Source organism: Hydractinia symbiolongicarpus, chromosome 5, assembly GCF_029227915.1.
Source record: "Hydractinia symbiolongicarpus strain clone_291-10 chromosome 5, HSymV2.1, whole genome shotgun sequence".
NCBI lineage: Eukaryota > Metazoa > Cnidaria > Hydrozoa > Anthoathecata > Hydractiniidae > Hydractinia > Hydractinia symbiolongicarpus.
In genome coordinates, this window is record NC_079879.1 from 13,442,868 (window position 1) to 13,453,032 (window position 10,165).

Sequence of the window (10,165 nt, forward strand, 5' to 3'; positions counted from 1 at the left end):
AAACACTTGATGAAAGGGAAAAACGGGAAGTTTGCGAAAACTGGGCTCTTTTTCTGGGAGCAGATGTTTGCAGTATGGTAACCGGGAAAATAAATGGAAAGACTAAATAAAGGAAAGGAAATGTAGGTTACCTACACAGTAACATTCACTGGTGTAAGCAAATGTTAGGCAAAAGAAATTTTGTAAAGTCGCGATAACCTTTAAGTAAATTTTCGTCTTACGATCCAAAAGTTCATTCATTCTCACCTACTTAAAGGTCCGTGAACTTTCAACGTTACGTAAAAAATACTTAATTGTGAGCACATTCTTACGGAGGCCGTTTTACGACTCACTTAAAGCGTTTTGTTCTATTGAAAACGTGCGTCGTAAACGAAATAAAGAAAAAAATGTTGCGCAATAGCATTCTAAGCGATAAGATTGTTCGAAAATGAGTTCAAAAATTTGAAAGAAGTCGAAAGAAATTCTAGATGGTGTCAAAACAATATGTTTAGGGTTATCCTGTACTTTTTAATAAAAAGCATAAGGAGTTCCCATCGTAAGGACGTTAAATATGTATGGATCGTAAAACTTGTTGAACAAATAATAAACAACACAAATTAACACAATAATTCGTATCAAGTTCAATCCTTCAATACATATTTAATGATATAATTATACGTTTATTGCTACATATTATGTTCAAACTCGAAATTTTTGTGTACTCCTGAAAATGTATGTTCAATCTGTAAATTTTTGGTTTAATCTTTTTTTTTATGCTTAATCTTCCTGGGACGAGCGAGGTCGGCACGCTAATAAAAACAGATTGGCACTTTATAAACCAACGAGTTAAAAATATAAAGTATTTGACTCCCAAATCTAAGCGCTAGAAGGTTCTTGAAAACAAACTGAAGTGGTTACAAGTACGTGACCGTACTTTTACTTTTTTTTGCTAGATGTATGGCATCTTCTGTGTTTTTTTTGTTTTTTTCTTTTAAAGGGAGGTTTGTCATGTTTTGCACCTAAGTATTACTGTGTTCTACATATACTGCTGTTTTCCTATGTGTATACTGGTACCTAGCTAGGTTCCTACTAAGTAAATTGCATATTCACGTAACTCTAACTAGCTGGCTACACACGTGTCACATCTCACAATTTATTCGGCGATTCGGTTCAGCTCTGTTGCCGTAGTGATGATTGACATTTTGCTTGATTGTCGAATCACATTTGTGTTACATCCGCCATTTTTAAAATTTCACAGGGTAAAAATAAACCTAGTTTGTAGGAGAAAGAATGCTAAAAAATGTGGAATGAAAATTAGCTAACCACATTAAAAATCTGTCTGGAAATGATGCTTAGCTATCTAGATTTTGCTCCAAAAGATTATCTGTGCTCAAACTTTCTAACTCTCAACCCTCTTCACCTAAATACGGAAACTTTTAACCTCCAAAAAAATTGTTATGACGTCAAACCGAATCGCCGAATAAGGTTCGACTAGATAAAAGTTAAGTAAAATGAACGATAACATCTGGAGGGCTGCTCAACTGCTCCGTGAAGCTTCCAATTTACTAAGCCTAGTCCCTGGTTGCGATAGCGCTTTGGCGACTGGAACAAATGATAGAGCTAGTACACCTACTTCCTTAAGAATTGTGAATGATACTGTCAATCGAACTAGATAGCTAGATGTTGCAACAAAGACTAAGCATTGCAGAGAGACTACGTGCTAACCTCTAGTGCTCCCAGCTCGAAGAAAAGGAAATCAACAACAGCCGTGGAACAAGCATTTGATTTTGCACTTATCATGGATGACATTGATGAGGAAATTTCAGAAACTCTCAAGTGGAATTCAGTTATTGTAGATGGTGTTATTATGCTATGTCCTGCTGATAATGAAAGTAGCGTTAGGAAAAAGGTATCCTTTGGTAGCTGTCACGGATTTTGAATTTGCGAAGGTCCGACAAAAAAATCATCACTCCTGAACTTTCTGCAGGAACAGAATTCAACTATGCAGTCATAAAAAAAATTGTGGGTTAAGGTACACTGTACGTTAGACTAAAACAGCATTGCAGTTATGTAATCAAAGAAAATCTTGACAATAACGATGATGATGACGATGACGATTCTCTCCTAAGTTCCACGTATCAGGCATTCGCAGTAAGCACTACATCCAATTAGTCAAATACGCAATCATTCCATCATCGATCAGGCCGTCAAACAGCAATACTGACACAACAACAACTTATTCAGTGGTCATCCCTGCTGTTTCAGTGTCTATTCCCATTGTGTCACCAACCCCTGTAATCACCATTGATAACAATCAGAAGAATACAGATTTAACATCTAACTCAGACCTGATTGATAAAATTAAGCAACAAGAGATCCCTAATCCTCTTGAAATAATTAAATTTATTCAAAAGCACCTTTATCAGGGAAGAGGTTGGTAGTGGTCGGAGAGTTGTGTGTCTTGCTGATATATTGCAATTTGTGACTGGTTGTAATGAAGAACCCGTACTAGGATTCTCAGTTAAATCAACCATTGAATTTGAAGTAAGTAGCTTAAATGTTCTATTTTATAAACGTAAGATTTGTAACCAAGGTTGTTCTTATCAAGCGTCTGTAAGCTGTAAACAATAAATTTTTGTCAGGTCCAGGACTTAGTCAAAAAATTATTCAACTTGTTAAACAACCAAGTCCCAGACCCTATACATAATCTAAATTTTATGCCGTATAAATACAAAGTGGTTAGAAAGTTATTTTTTTGTCCACCGGGATCTGCAACACGTTTACTTTGCACTAATCGTCCAGTCTGCTGCCACTCACAATTAATTTTTGAATATCCACAGGAACTTTTTATGCAAAATGAAAAATGCTAAACAACTGTATTTGCTTTGCAGAAGTAACAATAGGCTTATCTTTATCATAAGTCCTGTGAATGTTGGTATATGAAAAAGATATTTTTAATGCTATAAGTGCTACACTGGATTTGTAACACATTACACTAAGTGTCATCCATGTGAAACAGTTTACACTTTACTGAATCTTAACCTGAAGACTTTAGGTCTTTCCACTTCAAGCGAATAGTACTTCTGGCTATACTTTCCCAAATTTTGTTATTTCATAAACGAAAACTGAAAATCTACATAATTATTTATGAAATATAGGTTTCAGTTTGTCGTGGAAACATGTTTACCAACATGCAATGTCTTGCATACCTAACTAGCTATATATATACTCAAGTCTTGAATGTTCGTCTATGGGAGGACCAAATAACTACCTAGCTATTTTTATTTAAAATGACAGAATGCCTTGAAAAATCTTTTGTGCAGCTAGCTACATTAAAGTAATATATTTAGCTCTTGTACTTTATCACTTAATTATTTAATAACAAATGTGCCCTGGAGTGCTGGCATGGTACTGGCTAGGTAGCTTAAAATCACAAAATAAATATTATCCAGATGTGGCCATCCCTCATCATCAGACATCGGAAAGGCGTTTTTGTTCTTTACTTCTCATTGTGGGGTACCTCAAATTCTTGTAAATCCAATGAAAAAAAATTACTTAAGAATTCCTCTTCTTTCCCTTGCACTACTCATGGCATTTCTTTGCATGTCTTAAGTTTCAAGTCACGATCCCTGAGCTTCCAACCCCGTCTCATCACAAGTTTCAGCGCTAGCCAGAATGACGAACAACGTTGAGGAACTCTGGGTAATTTTGAAAAAATATGGTTCTGCCTTATGATTTTTAGATATTTGCTGCTGATATCAGCATATTGTGGCCCTCGGGTGCCACACCTCCCTACATATAGGAGTTAATTATCTTTAAAGCGTGGAGGCCAAGTAAAAAATAAACCAAATGCAAGTTTAACCGCGTAGTGTAAAAGACATCTGATTACCCACTTAAGTCCATAGACATAAACAACATTAAGGAACATTGCTTCAAATTTCTGTTTCAAGTTTCTTTCTCTTATTGAAACTGAAATAAAAAACGAGCCGGATTATTAGATTATTAGAATAAATCGACCTAGAAATATCTTTTGGAAATTCACAAGATTAAAATTGATATTCTGTTTTTGGTTAGAGAAAATGCCGCAGTCAAAATAATTTTTATCTTATCTACGGTTTTATCTATCTACGGTTCAGAATATCTACATCAAAACTTTTGTTATTTTTCACAAATTACCAAATGCCAATCATCATTGGAACGTGCTGATTGTCACGGGTAACGTTAATGTCAATTTCCTAAACAATCACAGCCTTAGGTCTGAAAAACTTTTAAAAAGCGCCATTTAAATAGATCATCATTCTGACACCTTCATTGACATAATTATTTGTCAAACATCAAGGACTTAATAATGATACCCACATAGTGACCACGGAGCTGAAAAATTAAATTAACTTTGTTAAATAAAAACATTATACTAATAAATGCCGTAATGTGAGAAACTATGATCAAGATGCATGTGACTGGATTAAAGTTTATTATCAAACTAATGATTCATGGGAAGAAATGACGCATTCTATTTAATCTTGCATCAAACCAATGATCCTAAATACAAAAAAGGGTATAGAAACAGCCATTTCTGTGGCTGACTGACACCAAGCGTAGGCAGATTTTAAAGGGTTAATCACATTTTCTCTTCTATTGTCAACTCGCTAAAATTGTTTTACTAAAGTTAAGTTATTTCCGTTACGTTACTTTGCATTCAAAATCAAATATCGCACTAGTAAACGATTCAACTTATAAAAAGTATCTATTAATACTGTAGTAAAAATTGGGAATTCGTTAAAAAGGACGAAGGCTGTTGGCATCGATCAATATTCCTAACTATCGCTATCAACGTTCAGAGTCCATTCGGTTAAAAAACAGCAAAAGTGAAAATAAATAAAAACAAATTTGACATCTATCTATCCATCTCTGTAATCCCCGTTTTCAAAATAATAAAAATAATAGTGTGCCAGTAATTAATATCATATCTTAAAGAAAATAGACTGCTTTATCCAAATCAATATAGTTTCGAGTCAAAAGAATCTCTTTGGAATATGGGAAAAAATTTAATTGGAATTAATTGGGATATGGGAAAAAAATTAAAATCGTTTGCTATTTATTTAACAAGGGTAATCTCTTTAATAATAGCCGTATTTTGTCTGTCTGTCCGCGTCAGGCGAGTCCCATGGCGGAAACACGAAATGTGATATATAAAGGACGGGCAACCCCGTGGATTTTTCCACGGGCTCTATAATAATAGCCGTCGTCTGCGCGGACCCCCCCCCCCCCCGCTGAGTTAGAAAATGATGTTACGGAAACACGAATATCAAATGCGATATATTTTTATCCACTTTGTTGCAACGGGTAAATATAAAGGACGGGCGAACCCGTGGATTTTTTCACGGGCAAAGACTAGTCTATATAATAATACGCCAGTTCCGTGTCTCTGTGACAGGCAAAGTGGATGTATTGTTTTTACTAAAGAAACAGCTGCGGTAACATGTCACTTTTTCTAAACTTTATTTTTATTCTGTCTTTTGTGTGCTTTTTCAAATTGATTTAAAATTTTTGTTTTAAGAAAGTCATGGTTAATTTATTTTATTGTTCTCATAAAAACTTTTGTGTAATGATGTAAAACTTTATTACACAAAAGTCACAGGTAATTAATTTTTATTATTCCCTTAATATTGGTTTTATCTATTCCCGCTTGAATGGAATTAACAACAAAATGTTTTGACGAAAAGAGCAATGCTAGGCTAAAACAAATCATGTGATAAAATAAAGTGATTTCATTAGTAAGGAATTTTATTGCATGCGAAATTAAATTTACCTTAACGGGAGCTTTGTTATAAATTGTTATACGAGTAAAGTCACAGGTAATTAACGTTGTTATTATAGTTGTCAATTTCGGTCAAAAGTGATATTTTCTTGCGTCTTTCAAATGAAACTGACAACAAATGATTTTGCGATAGGAAACATAGAATAAATTTTAAATGTTTTTAACCCTTTATATCTCCACAGGATTTCTTTTAAAACGTTTCTTTTTCAGCCGTCTTAATAAAACTATCAACAAACTTTTTTGTGATAAGAAGCACAACAAATTTAAGTGGATTATTCCACGGGTTTAAATAACTAGTATGTTGTATATATTGGGATAATATCGGAAAATGAACTTTTAACTGTGGGTATACCCCAAGGTACTATTCTGGGACCACTTTTATTTTTGCTGTACTTCAATGATCTTGCAGACAACTTAAAACAGATTGTCAAATAAGCGAATGATACAGTTTTATCATGGAGGAAAGTCACTCGACGTTATTAAAACTAAACTCAATCATCGAAATGGTGCTGTGACAACGAGCTTATTCGTAATATGAAATAAACAAAAAACTCAAGAAATTAGAAATTTGCACATTATCGTCCTCGTTCATTCATTTATACCAAGAGAAATATAAAAAGTAACTATGTTTTTAACAGCTGTAAATCAAAATTGTATGTTCATTTTTTGTTTTTGTTTTGTTTGAGTGAACATTTTGACCATTCTTTCTTTTAATCGAGATCCTCCCATCCTCGTCCCCAGGGTTTAATGCTAGCGGCTAAGCAAGATTATTTATTAAGTATTTTCCCCGCCTGCCGCCTCGATGTTTAAAAGGCAAAAAAACCGTCTCTTCTCCTTTTCTTACTAATTATTGATGTTTTTTGTTAAACTTAAGTTTTAGTTCGTATATGGTAGATGCGTATTATTTATTTGTAAAAAAAATTATTGCGACTCCGATTGATAGCAGTAATAGTGCATATATGTGTTTTATTTATGTGAATAGGTTATCCTGTAAATAATATTGAAATAATAACAATGAAGGCGATAAGATTTTCCATTTTTGAAGTGCATTTAAATTTGTCTTTTATTTTTGTCTTTTGGCCGAATTATACATGTTGTAAATCGCCGTTTTATTTGTTTATTTATGTTCGTCTTGCGAGAGCAAATATTTGCCAGAGTTTTCCCCACACTGCCGCAATACCAATTTGTTTTTAAAGATAAATTTATGGACGCATCAATGAAACCTAATATCACAAGAATCCCGATGGCTTGCAGATTTCCGCTATCAGCAGAGTTATTAATTATGGGAGTAAAATATGTCATATACAGTGTAGGACTATTCTTAAAAACAAAAACGTGATACAAATATCTTGCAGCAAAGCGGCGCACCGCAAGAATCTGCGTTTTTAGTATGAATTTTTCCTAATCACCCACAATGGTGGGTGACATTTTTTGCGTTCGAAACGCTTTTTAAGGCCTCCCAAGACAAAGTATATAAGAACATAAATTTTAATATAACAAATCCAAGTGCTACACTCTGTAGCAATAATCACCGAATTACGGCAATACCTTAAATTATAGAATCACCGCCCCTTGCTGAATAAACATCCCTTCTTAATTAACCGCCCTGCTAATTAAGCGCCTCCTTAATTCTGGAAAACAGTACAACCATGTTTCTCCAACAAGACAGTTACAAGTGAAAATACTACCTTAGTTGAAAATGGGGTACAATATCTGATGATAAAGATATTACTGAAATATTCAAAAATTATTCTGGCAGTGTTGTTGAAAAACCTTAAAGTAATGAATATAGACCCAAAGATCAAATAAATTCAATAATATATAAATATAAATCTTATTCTAGTGTAGAAAAGATAACAACAAACGCAAAAAACAGCACCAAATTTTCTTTTAAACAAATTGCATTTGAAGATGTTAAAAAATACATTCGAAAACTTGATCCAAAAAAGGCGCAGCAGCAAGATGACATCCCTACTAACATCATCAAGGAAAACAGTGATATTTTTAGCCAATTCATTACTGAAAATTTTACGCAATCGTTAAAAAGTTCTGAATTTCCAACATCTTTGAAAAACGCCGATATTACTCCTACACACAAGAAAGGACTGCGCACTGAAAAGGCGAACTATAGACCTGTAAGCATCCTATCATACATCTCAAAAATCTATGAAAGATGCATGTATGACCAAATATACCCCTTCTTCGAGCCATTATTTTCGAAAATTATAAATATGATTGAAAATGGAAAAACAGTCTTGACAAAGGTGGCACATTCGGAGCGCTTTCCACTGATTTGTCTAAGGCATTTGACTGCATACCACACGAGCTCTTACTAGCAAAACTACATGCATATGGCTTTGATATGAACTCTTTGCTGTTATAAAATCGTACCTAATTGACAGGAAACAGTGAGTACGTATAAATAACAATTACCGCAAGGATCAATTCTGGGTCCTTTGCTTTTCAATATATTTTTATGCGATCTTTTCCTTTTTGTCCCAAACATTGTCAACTATGCTGATGATACAACCCTATTTTCAATAGGAAAGAATATCAACGAAGTTATTGAAAAGATTGAATATGCAGCAATTATAATATTTACTTGGTTTGAAAATAATGGCATGAAAGCCAACCCAGAAAAATCATCTAACAAAACTGATGTACAATTAAAAGTTTGTCATGAACTTCTAAATATTTCTCAAACTGAAAAACTGCTGGGTATAGTTATAGACAACAAACTTTCTTTCAAGGAACATGTTAATCAGCTCTGTAACAAGGCAGGCCAGAAAGTTGGTGTGCTTGGAAGGTTATCTTCCGTAATGACATTAGACCAGCGAAAGCTGATTATTATTGCTTTTGTCACTAGTCATTTTTCGTACTGTCCATTAGTATGGAAGTTTCACAGTCGTAAATTAAATAATAGGATAAACGATATACATAAAAGAGCACTAAGAATTATCTATCAAGACTATCAATCATCATTTGAAGAGCTTTTATCAAAAAATGGTAGCGTTACAATTCACCAAACGAACTTACGCATCCTTGTTACTGAGCTGTAAAACAAAAACAGGTCCAGAAATGTGGAATAAACTTTTTATGTTTACTGAACCAGTGAAAATTTAAGGAAGGACAAACTCAAAAGTAACAAAATATTTTCAGTGAGATATGGGATCGAAACACTGTCTAATGTTGGGTTCAAGCTTAAGAACTCTTTGCCTAACGAGACGCTGGTACTTTAATTGAGTTTAGAAGCAAAGTAAGAAACTGGATTCCAAACCATTGTCCTTGCAGAATATGCAAAACTTTTATACCTGAAATAAGGTTTTCTTTAGTTTTCCCGTTGTCTTCCTTTGTCAGTTGTGAAACGAGAACTCAGTTAAACATGTCTTGCGGTACGTCGGTTTAAGTGGGGTGCTATCATATAAGGATATTCTAGCCTTGTTATCTGGTTGCATATTATTTTCTCTCGGCCCCCTGCCTAGGAGGTTTGACTGAGTTCCTGGAACCACCACTACATAGTCTATCCTTTGACATATTATTTAAAATATTTAAATAAATAGTATACGGTATTCTTTGTAGATTTTTCATATTTAGTTATTTATTATTTTTAATGTTTTTAAAGTTGACTTTAATTAGCCTTAGAGCTCCATTTTCTTGTAAACTAGTCAACTATAAATAAATAAATTAATCATATCATATCATATCATATCATATCATATCATATCATACCATATCATATCATATCATACCATATCATATCATATCACATCACATCACATCACATCACATCACATCACATCACATCACATCACATCACATCACATCACATCACATCACATCACATCACATCACATCACATCACATCACATCACATCACATCACATCACATCACATCACATCACATCACATCACATCACATCACATCACATCACATCACATCACATCACATCACATCACATCACATCACATCACATCACATCACATCACATCACATCACATCACATCACATCACATCACATCACATCACATCACATCACATCACATCACATCACATCACATCACATCACATCACATCACATCACATCACATCACATCACATCACATCACATCACATCACATCACATCACATCACATCACATCACATCACATCACATCACATCACATCACATCACATCACATCACATCACATCACATCACATCACATCACATCACATCACATCACATCACATCACATCACATCACATCACATCACATCACATCACATCACATCACATCACATCACATCACATCACATCACATCACATCACATCACATCACATCACATCACATCACATCACATCACATCACATCACATCACATCACATC

At 34.1% G+C, this 10,165-nt stretch overlaps 1 long non-coding RNA gene across 1 annotated transcript; it reads left to right on the top strand.

The window, feature by feature from the left end:
- Nucleotides 1–5,435: 5,435 nt before the first annotated feature.
- On the top strand, nt 5,436–6,905 carry LOC130644898 (uncharacterized). Its single transcript, XR_008982638.1, has 2 exons — nt 5,436–5,837; nt 6,011–6,905. It is a non-coding gene; the product is annotated as an uncharacterized LOC130644898 (long non-coding RNA).
- Nucleotides 6,906–10,165: the final 3,260 nt, after the last annotated feature.